Source organism: Triturus cristatus, chromosome 11, assembly GCF_964204655.1.
Source record: "Triturus cristatus chromosome 11, aTriCri1.1, whole genome shotgun sequence".
NCBI classification, from domain to species: Eukaryota; Metazoa; Chordata; class Amphibia; order Caudata; family Salamandridae; genus Triturus; species Triturus cristatus.
In genome coordinates, this window is record NC_140594.1 from 296,514,737 (window position 1) to 296,526,892 (window position 12,156).

General features: G+C 43.7%; 1 protein-coding gene across 1 annotated transcript in view; it reads right to left on the minus strand.

The window, feature by feature from the left end:
* The window catches only part of RASAL1 (RAS protein activator like 1), a 765,452-nt gene that overhangs the window by 295,549 nt on the left and 457,747 nt on the right, over positions 1–12,156 (minus strand). The gene's annotated exons all lie outside the window — the stretch shown is intronic.

The following is a 12,156-nucleotide window of genomic DNA, read 5'->3' on the forward strand; positions in this document are numbered from 1 at the left end:
TCCCTCTGACCCTAGTTTCCATACCCATCAATCAAAAAACATATTAGGCAATTCATAAAAAGTGAATATTTCTATTTAAGGTGGTTAAAGAGGCAGGCGCATGACAGAGTTACTCAAATAGCCTGCAGGTGTTAATAATGTGTACATGTTGTCTACTGCATCAGCTATTTAGGTTTCGACCAATGGCGTGAGACTTCGAGACACACAAGAAAGGAGAGGTGGATTCTTGTAGGGACTAAAGCATCTGGATTTGCGCACCAGAGGATGGATGCTCTTCAAGGCGAGGGGAGAAGCCCAGTGGGCCTATGGTCATATGTAACAAGCCTATGGTGAGAAGCTCAGCTTGACATTCTTCAAGCGTCCATAGTCTCTGTAGGGATGAACAACTACACAGAGAAGGTTTTTATCATAGAGCTCATCGGGGGATGCAGGACAGCGGTGAACCAGTCTGTCTGTGCAACACTTGTCCACACTGGTGGGACCACAGGGATCTTGGGGAGCCGCACTGGCATGGTTGAGTAAGTAATGCGATGCACGTAGTGCAAAACTTCAAATTAGATCCCGGCAATTCCAGACTGAACGGAATGGCCCCTTGATATACGTAGTGCTTAATAGTCATAGCGGGCTTGTTTCTAAGCACTCCCATTTGTTCTACCAGGAAGGTGCTGTGCAGAAACAGGTTTCCTAGGCTTCTAGGTTTGCACTGCAGATTATAGACCACAACTCTCTCCCTGCCCCCAGGGGTGTGCCAGGAATATTGGGGAGGACAGGACACAGATTGTGTTCCAGTGTCAGCCAAAGGTCTGAATCACCTGCGTATTCACCACTCACGCGGACATTTTCCACTATCCGTCAGTGAAATCAATGTAAGATGGGGTACGGCTCCAAGGACCCATATGTGCCAGTGAGATCTGTGTATCACAGAGTACATACAACTCTGCTGTCAAGTGTGCGAACGGATGACTTTGTAACATTGCCTATCACTCAACTGTTCACTGCCTATGAGGGCCGTCCATCATGAGGTGCAGCTCTTCCGTTACAGGTGTCGCCCTGTGGGAGCCGTCTATGGTGGGGTATAGCACTTCTGTCACAGGGGTCCACCCGCGAGAGACGTACATCATGTGGTGTAGCTCTGCTGTCCCAGGTGTCACACTGTGAGTTCTGTGTAGTGTGAAGTATATCCCTGCTGCTCCAGTTGTCAAGCGGTGAGATACATATATCAGGAGGTATAACTCAGAGATAGCATGTGAGCCCTTGAAGGCACAGTCCTATATGTACGGCTCCTATCCACAGGGAAAGCTGTTGTTTAAGGGCTGAGTCTGAAAGATGTGTATTCCTCGGTAGGCCGCTGCTGCACATTGTCTGTCTATCACATCTCTCTTAACATGAGACCTAGCCCTGCTGTCTTAGTCCTCTGTGTGTCACATCTCGTTAGCATGAGCGATAGCGCTGCTGTCTCAATTCTGCCGCCACCTTTTTAGCATGAGAGACAGTGCTGCTAAGCCACTTGTATGTCACATAGTTCGAACGTGAGTGCTAGTTCTGCTGTCTAATGTCCCTGCCTCTCGTATTTATTTGGCACGCGGGATGACGATACTTTTTAAACCTCCAGTCAAATATATCACTGAGATGAGAGACTGTACTGCTGTCACTTAGTTCTAACATGAGAGCTAGTTCTGCTGTTTAAATCTCCTCTTTTTGTCATACTTCTTTTACTTGATCAGAAGCTTTGCTTCCTACTGTACGTGCATAGAAAGCCTCTTTCACAGATTTAACATCAGAAATAACATCAGAGATGGTTCTGCTGTCTAAAGCCCACACGTCATGTCTCTTTAGGATGATGGGTAGCGCTGCTGACTGAAGTTTGTATCAATACAAATGGTGCATCCCCAGAGAGACCACTTGTGCGGGATGTGGACTTTTGCCAGCTGCATTACTGTAGAGCAGAGATCTTCAAACGTTTTTGCTCTGAGCCCCCCTATGCAAAATGTTTTGAAGTCAGGCCCCCCTCCAAAACTTTACGGCAAGGATTGGGGGAGCGGGAGGGACATGGCTGAACACAGGGGGCAGGGCTTATGAGATCATTTCAGGAGTACGTTTTCTATAACTCATAAACCACACTAAATATGACACATAAAACAGGAAATGCATAAACAAAAACGGGTATTGACCCAAAACTAATGCTCACTATAACTGGAGTGGTTTGAGCCTCTCACACTCCCCTGGACCCCAATGCCACTGCACTTGCTGCACTAATGACAACTGCAGTCTTCAGTAGCAGGCTATCACCCCTGCCTCCTTCACCCCCTCCCCACCATGCCTGGCCATCACTTCAATCTTGAAACATGCTTCGGTCCCTTTCAGAAACAAAGAGCTCCCACATGTTGTCTCCCTTTTTCGGCAAGGGTGCCTTCTACTAATGCTAGAACGGAAAAAAAACTCCCATGCCTCTGTTTTTTTTAAAGTGAGACAGTCATAATTGTGATGCAATGGGCCCCTCAGACCCCCGGGCCCCAGTGCTGCTTCACCTCTGTCATTAATGATAGCTACTGCCTTGCAAAGAGGGCAGTTTCCTCTGTCCTTTGACAAAAACATGGACTCCCATCTTGCCACACTGCCCTCTTTGCCGTGTCTCTGAGGCCAAACAAAGGTGTCTCCTCTGCTTTAATTTCCCCCTCCTGTATGCCATTGCTCCGAGGCCCAAATTAACTCTGGTAAGTGTGCAGTGTTCCCTAATGCAAGCAAGGAAGGAAGGGTAGTAATGCAGCCACAAGTGGGGTTTATTTGGCTCCTCATGGACCCTGGTGCCACTATACCTGCAGCACCAAAGATACTTTCTGTCCCTTTGTCTTGAAAAGAATATAGTCACCTTACTCTAATGCTAGCAAGTATAATGGGCCTCCAGTCTTCTTTTTCATGGCCATAATTGAGCAGTAGTGGCCACTAACACACCTGGCAGCAGTAACTGCTACTCTAATAGATCTCAGCCATAATCCAGAATACAGCAAAACGCAGAATGCAGCCAAACTGTTCTAAAACCTACTTAACTGCCTTTACCTTTGGTAAGCACCGCCATTAACTATCACCTACTAACTTCTCATCCGCATTTACGCAGTATACCACGAACTTACCACGGTATACTGAGACAAAATATATAACTACAGTTTAAAAATGTATAACTTTAACACTACTTACAATATTCACACATACTACCAAAAATTACCATTTACACCTCATAATGTATATTTCTGACACAATACATCTACATCTGTTTACACACTTTCACGCTACGTCTATTTCAATTACCAAACTCCACTCTATGTCATTCCACTCTATGCCACTCCACTCTATGCTAATCCACTGTACGCAACTCCACTGTACTCCACTCCACTCTATGCCACTCCACTCTACCCCTCTCCACTGTAGCTATTGCACTCTATGCCACTTCATTCTGACACTCAAGTCTACACCACTCCACTGTACACCCCTCCACTATACTTTATTCCAATGTGCGCTTTTCCCCTGTACGCTACTCCACTCTACCACACTATGCACTATGCTATTCTACTCTATGACATGCCATTATATGGAACTTCAATGCAATGCACATCACTGAACTGTATGCTTTTCCAGTGTACATCACTCCGCTGTACGCCACTCTACTGCATGCCACTCCACTCTACTACAATCCAGTGTATGCGTTTACACTGTAAACTACTCCATTCTACACGAGTCCTTGCCACTACACTCTACATCACTACACTGAACAAGACTACACACTACGCTATTCCACTGTACGACATTCCACTCTACCCTACTCCCCTATATGCCACTCCACTCTTCGTCACTACACTGTGCGCCAGTAAACTCAATGTTATTCCACTCTGCACCACTCCACTCTACGCTACTCCATTGTATGCCACTCCACTCCATGCCACTGTACGCCACTCCATGCCGCTCCACAGTACACTATTACACTGTACATCACTACAGTGTACCCCACTACACTCTACCCCACTCCACTCTACAACACTCCACTCTATGGTATTCCACTCTACAACACTCCACTGTATGTCACTCCATGCTACTCCAGTCTAGGCTACTCCACTCTACGCTATTCTGCTGTATACTAGTCCACTCTACCAAACTCCACTCTATGCCACTGCACTGTACACCATTCCATTGTATGCTATTCCGTTGTATGCCGCTCCACTGTACAACACTCCAGTCTACGCCACTCCATTGTGCGCCACTACACTGTGCGCCACTACACTGTATGCCAATCCAGTCTGCATTGTTCCCCTGTACGCACCTCCACTGTACCACACCCTGCTTCATGCTCTCCAATTTCACTCTACATAACTCCTCTCAATGCCACTCCATTCTATGCCACTCTACTATACACCAATCCACTGCACACAACTCCACTCCTGCCACTCCACTCTATGCTACCCCGCTCTACGCCACTCCACAACACATCCCCTCTATGCTATTCTACTGCATGCCGCTATGTTGTACCTCTCTCCATTGTACGCCACTCCACCTAACATCACTACACTCTACGCTACTCCACTCCACTCTACGCTATTGCCTCCAAACACACTCCATTCTACATCACTCCACTCTTCGCCACTCCACGGTACACTATTCTACTGTACCCCACTCCACTTTACGCAACTACACTCTACAAATCTCCACTGTACGCTATTCCACTCTAGCAACTCCACTCTATGCTGTTACACTCTACGCTACTCCACTCTCCGTCACTCCACTATACGCCACACCACTCTACGCTAATCCACTGTATGCCCCGCAACGTCACTCTACTCCACTCCATTGTACGCTATTACATTCTACGCCACTGCAAATTATGACATTCCAGTCAACGCCACTCCAGTATACGCCTCTTTACTCTACGCTACTCCACTGTACACAACTACACTCTATGCTATTCTACTCTATACCATGACACTGTACACAACTGCAGTATAAACCACTGCAGTGTATGCTATTCCAGTGTATGCCACTCCATTGTATGTCACCCACTGTACGCTATTACAATGCACACCACTCCATTCTAAGTCACTCCACTGTATACGCCTCTATTCTACGTCACTACACTCTATGCGACTACACTCTATGCTACTACACTCTACGCTATTCCAATGTCTGACACACCACGCTATGCCACTCTACTCTACGCTACTCCACGATATGCCACTCCACTCTACATCACTACACTGCAAGCCAGCAAACTTAACATTATTCCACTCTACACCACTCCACTGTACACTAATCCGCTGTATACCACGGCACGCAACGCCACTCCTCTCTATGCCATTCCACTGTACCTCACCCTACTCTACAACACTCCAACCTATACCTTGTATATTGATGATATTACCTTGTATGCCAATAAAGTCTACCTCTCTACACTCTACCCTGCTGTATTCTACAACACTTAACTTTACGGTATTCCACTTGATGCCCCTCAACTTTACTCTATTCCACTGTACGCCAGTCCATTCCACCACTGCACTGTACGCCACTCCACATGATGCTATTCCACTGTATGCCTCTTCACTGTAGAGTGTCGTACAGTGGAGTTGCATACAGCATAATAGTTTAGAGTGATTTTGCATACAGTGTAGTGTTGTAGATTGGAGTGTCATACTGTGAAGAGGCATACAGTGAAATAGCATCATGTGGAGTTGTGTACAGTGCAGTGGTAGAATGGACATACAACACAACACTGTATGCAAATTCACTCTAAACTATTACACTGTATGCAACTCCACTGTACGACACTCTACTCTATGCTTTCTCACTTAATGCCAGTCCACTGTATGCTACTTCACTCTATGCCACTTTACGATATGCTATTCCTTTATATGCCACACCACTCCACTCTACCTCACTCCATTGTACACCATTGCACTCTATGCCACGTCACTGTACTCTATTACTATATACGCCACTTTAGTGTACACCACTCTACTGTACGCCACTCCACTGTGCGCTACTCCATTTTACAGCTATTTCAGTGTATGCTAGTCGACTGTACAATATTCCACTGTATGACATGCCTCTCCCCTGTATGCCACTCCAGTGTATGCTATTCCACTGTATGCCTCTCCACTATATACCGCTCCACTCCACTCTATGCCACTCCACTTAAATTGTATTCCACTGTTCCCCTCTCCAGTGTATGCTACGGCACTGTACGCAACTCAGCTTTACACTACTCCATAACACTCTACAGCAGTGCACTGTATGCCACTCCAATCTATTCCATTCTACTGTAAGCCACTCCACTCTACGCCACTCTACTATATGATATTCCACTTTATGGTACTCCACTTTACACTAGTCCGCTGTACCTCACTCCACTATATACCATTACACTCTACCCAATTCACAAACTCTACAACATGGCATACCACTCCACTATATGACACGCCACTCCACTCTATAACACTTTACTCCACTGTATGCTACACTGTTACAGTGTACTGCACTCCACAGCACTCTACTATACAAGACACCACTCCACTATATGACACTTTGGTCCATCTAGGCTGGACCACTCTACTCAGCTACACTATACTACAGTTTAGCCCACTGTACAACACTCCAATGTATGCCACTCAGCTCCACAAAACTCTACGGTACTGTATAAAAGTGCACTCTACAACGCACTACTTCACTCTTTGCCACTATACTACACTGTATGCCCCAACACTGCACTTTACAACACTCAACTCCACTCTATGCCATTCTACAACACTCTACTCAACTCTGTACAACATGCCATTACACTCTACTATACTCCACCCCATTATACGACATACCACACCACTCAACTATATAACACTTTACTCCACTGTACGCAACACCACTCCTCTCTACTTCACTTCACTGTATTTCACTCACAACACTAGACTCTATGTCTCTACATTGTACGACACTGTCCTTTACTATACTCTACAACACTGCACTTAACAACAATCAATTAAATGGCACTCAACACTGTGATTTGAAACACATTTTTATTAAAACTGTTTTAAATTTATTTAAAAAAAAAAAAGTTTAAAGCTAAGTTATAGTCATGAAAACTTTATTCTTTCTATGCAAACCCAACTTAAACTATACAAACATTAGAAATTCTAAAGTTATGGTTATAACTTAAATTCAAAATGTACACACCACCAGTTATAACTTACATTTCTATTTTAAGCATCACCTTCAATTTAATACGTTGCACACCTCCGTACTCAGTCTCATCGCCTCACTCGCCACACTATATTAACTATAACTTGCCCCTTCTCTATGCAATAGTTATACCCTTGCATATTACATCACTTATACTATGTGAAATCATAGCATTCATAACAATACTTATCACATCTTAACATAGTTTGTCATAACTCAGTGGCAAGTTATAGTTAATGTAGTGCGGTGAGTGAGGCGACAAGACTGTGTACAGAGGTAAGCGATCTATATTAATTAGAAATGTCAGTTAGAATTGGTGGTGCGTAAATTTTAAATTTCAGTTGCAACTATAACTTTATAATTCCTAATGTTTACATAGCTTAAATTGGGTTTCTATAGAAAGAATAAATAAGCTTTCCGTATTATAATTTATCATTAACCTTTGTTTTTTTCGTAAAATATATATATATATTTCATTATATTATATATATTATATAATATGTGTGCATGTGTGAATAGTATAATATGTTTATATTTGAGTTGAGTGTGTTTGTGTGAGAGAGAGTGGAGAGAAAAAAATGACAAGAGAAGCAGATGGGAGTAGGAATGGATCAATACATCAATGGCTTCACGGATGAATGGATCAATGTTTACACTGTTTAGACACATAGGTGGAAAGGTGGACAGGTATTTTGTTGCATGGAGAAATAATGGGTTGAACAGATACTTTGAAGGTCGATATATGTGCAAATTAATGGGTAGATGGATGGATGCACAGATAAATGGGTGAGTGCATAGATGGACATGTGGATCAGTGGGTAGATGGATTTATAAATACATGGGTGGATAGGTTAATGTATAGGAAAGTGTCTGAGCAGAAAGGTGAGCGCATGGTTGGATAATTGTGGGGATGACTCGCAGATGCATTGCCAGATGGGAGTAAATGCAGGAGACAACATGTAGGGAGGGGCTAAATAAGACGGATCGCTGATAGACACACTGATCAATAAGAGAAGATCAAGACCCAGGGGCAGTTTCTCCATTAGGGCTTTGGGGCTGCAACCCTTTGAAATTCCTACACATTTTATAAAAAAATATTAAATAGATCTATTTATTTAGAGATATGATTGTATCTCTAAACAAATCGATGCTTTTAAGTCTTGGCTGTCTGTTCCAGGCTGCCTGACCCACATTGCTCTGAAGCAGGAAATGGTAGCCAAGCAGTAAATCTAAATAACTGCACCATGACGCATGACACAGGGCTCTCCTTTCTAAAGCCCTTCATTGCCATTGTGGTCTATGGTGGTATGCACAATAGGCCAGTGACGCTATTAGCGTCATGGATTCGGGCTTCGGAGACGTCATCCCTGCGTGATTCCAGACGTCCGTCATTTACAGGCATAGATCAAACTCTCTCCCGTTCGTCACACAAAGGAGTGGATGAAAGCATGTGTGATTTGGTGCCTTGTGCTCGGTAATGGTGAGTGTTAGAATGTTAATCTTGTGTTATGCATATTGTGCTGAGACCCCTCGTGGCAACCCAGGCCCTGACTGCAGATCACTGGCCCCTTTCGAAGTGGAGCTGCTGTATTTGTTCACCTGCAAAATTGATCCAAAAGACAAGCAGGGTTCTTTTTACCTTTCAAAGATAATCCAAATATCTGAGTCAAACGCAAAATGAGAAATATGTGTTCGACGTTAGACAGTTATCTGCTGTATTACATTAAAACCGGCCCTGTCTTCATGCCCTTAACATTAATGCCAAAAATATGGATTGATTTACTGACAATGAATGTTAAAAACGTTAGGGTAATGCATGTCAGCGATTTAGTTCCTCTCTAATTTCACATGCTTTACCTATTCTTGCATTTACCAAGAGAGTTAGCTATTTCATTATGTTGTGTTTCTGTATTTTCTTTCCTGTATCTTAATCTTGCATTGTGCATCCTTTCAGTTGTGCCAGGTGTTTATGAGGGGCTTTGATTGAGACCTCTGGCACTAGCTGAGGCTGAAGGCAAAGCAAAGTACCTGTCAGTGGGTTAGCATCTCTGCAGAGCACACACAACGTCCATGTATTTTCAGTGGCAACTGAAATTCTGTGTAAATGTGTGAAGGGGATACACAGGTGTCATAATATTTACAAAGCAAAAGCAAAAGAAAATAAAGTGCTTAAATGTGAGTGTGTGCAGTGCATGTTTGGGGGTGGTGAAATGAAGATGCAAGTAAGTGCATTCAGGGGGAGAATGTGGAAAGAGGATGCTGAAGAAGAATGAGAGGAGGGTGAAAATGTGCAGATGGGTGAGATGTGCTGAGAAAAAGGGCATACATATCCAACATAAAGCACACATAACTGAAGGCCAATACTCCTTCCACAGGCCTCAATAATATTTAATTCACAGTCTCACAATTCCAGAATTGAAACATTTCCAATGTCAATTATTTATAACAAATCACTGTTGTTACTGATTTAGCTAAAACCACTAATAACCATTGACAAAGCCATCGTACTGACAGGTTTTAGGTGTATGTCAGCTGTTGTGTGGAATATCTCGATGCAATAACATCTCAGAGAGAAACCAAAATACCAGTCGGTTGGCACACTATGGGAATCACATAAATGTATTTTACATGTTTAATTTTAGAGAGCCCCACTATTTAATCCCACCTAAAGGCCTGTTTGCACATATTTCTATATGACGTATTGCAGCCAGCAGCTGTGGGTGCTTCCCGAAGCCTGGTTACAGCATTTTCTTCCAAAGTTGATGCCGCATGCAGGGCAAGATATGTGGCAAGCACACACTTTAAAGGCCCTGAAGTTGTTGCACTATACAATGTGCACATTAAATTAACTGTTGAACATATTAATGAAGTAAGATGTGGCACAATTTTTAATGTATTTAATGTTTCAAGACTGTAAGTTCCCACTGCTTTCTCACTAAATTAATTTGCTTTCAAATACACCATATGTCAAACTTTTTTCATTTATTTCTCGGGAGGAGGACCAGGGCCGGAGGAAGAACACAAATCAGCCCTGGCAATTTTATTGGGCTGGCCCCTAGGGGGGAGGAGGGCAGTGGGGAACTGAAGGGGGTGGGCAAGGGTGCAAGCAGGAAGCCCTGGTGCTTAACTCAACTGGCCCCCAGCACTGCTGCTTTTGTTACTGTGGGACGATATTGCAGCGCCGCTGCAAAACCAGCCCCCAGTAACAAAACCAACCCCTACCGCTCCAAAACCGGGTCCTACCCTTCCAGCCTCTTGGGGAAATGCCTGATGCCTGCTAGGGACAGTCCGGCCCTGAGGAGGACCCACCCTGCACCCCATGTTTGTCTATTAAGCTTGCTCGCTACACAAAAGTCATACCCAACTTTCATGCCCTCACCACTTTCAAATGTCACGAGCCACCACTGTCAAGGTCAGCAGACAATTAAATTGCTAAACTGGGGGACAGGTGATGGGGTAGATGTACGGATAGGCACATGGATGGACTAGCATTCTGATGGACAAAGACAAAACGATGGGCAGGAGGGTGGATGAATACACAGGTTGCTTGAGAAGAAGAATAGAGGAACAGGTCTGCAGACAACTGGACAGATGGATATGTCGCCAGTAACTGGCCTGCTGAATAGACTGGCTGGTGTATGGATTGATGTGCTAATAAAGCACGAAAGATAGACTCTGAGATGAGAGGAATGATGACTCTGCAAGTGAATGGAATCATGCACAGACAGACACGTGTATTTCCTGAAAAGAATATGTTAAGAAAGAGATGGAAGCACACATGTATGGATAAAACCTGTGCATGCAATGTATTGATGAATGGGTATCTTAATAGGTGGAGAAATTGAAATTCATAGGGTTAATTTAAAAAATGAATAAATACATGAATAGGATGAGTAACAGACGTTGATAAAAGTATCAGTGTAGACTTCAATTAACAAAGGGTTTTTGCAGAGCCAAAATGGCCCGCATAAAGGATTTCTGAGCTACTGGACAATCCAGGGTTATGTGAAATGTAAAGACAAGGTAAGCATGCGCTTGAGTCTGGGCTACTGGTGAACTGAGTCTGAATTAACATTTTTCCTTAACAGTAGGACCATGAGCCAGTACCTTAGTAAACTTACCTGATCTTGGAATGATGTATCCAGACTAGGCTGTTTCCATAGGAGTAGCATCATTCTGTCCCATCTTACGCATGAAGAACAGTGTCTTGAAACAAATATGTTGTTCAGCCAAAACCAGCTTCTTTGCTCACTTATTTCCTATTGGCCTCTCTCCTGCTGTCGTAGCACATATCTGATGGTCCAGGGACAGCATGACTGATGACCTTAGCGAGTGTGGATTGTTGAGCAGTGGTCAGATCACACTGATGGGTGTTTCTCGAGACAGCGCCGTGGTGGGACATATCTTTACAACAGCCATAAAGTGATGAGGGCCGGAAGGAGGAATGTTAAAACTCCCATCATGAGTAACACAGGACATGGCCGACTGCAGAGATGCTCTTGTGTCAATTGTTGCTCTAGGAGGTGAGCTGTGAGACCAAGTTCTAGGAGGCAGAGGTGCCTCACATAGTAAAGATATTGCCCAGAGGAGGTATTATTGGAACCATCTACAAAGAGCTCTACAAATCCCTTTTTCTCCACATTTACTCCATACAGATGTGGTAACATGTCTTTCTAGCGGCTTGCCAATTGGACCCTGGACATTTGCCAGCTCTTCTTAGAGAAAATCACAATTTCTCAATGGACTCTTTACCCAGGTAACATTTTATATGTTTAATTTGATTAGTTATAAAGGCTGGCAGCCATTGTTTATCACTGAACTAATATTCTTTCCCCAAAATTATTGCACAATTGAAGCAAGACAATTTCTTGACATCTGGCAAATCCTAAGAGATTGTGACCTGATCGTGGCTCAAAGTGGCAACCAGTTGAAGAGCTTTCTTGA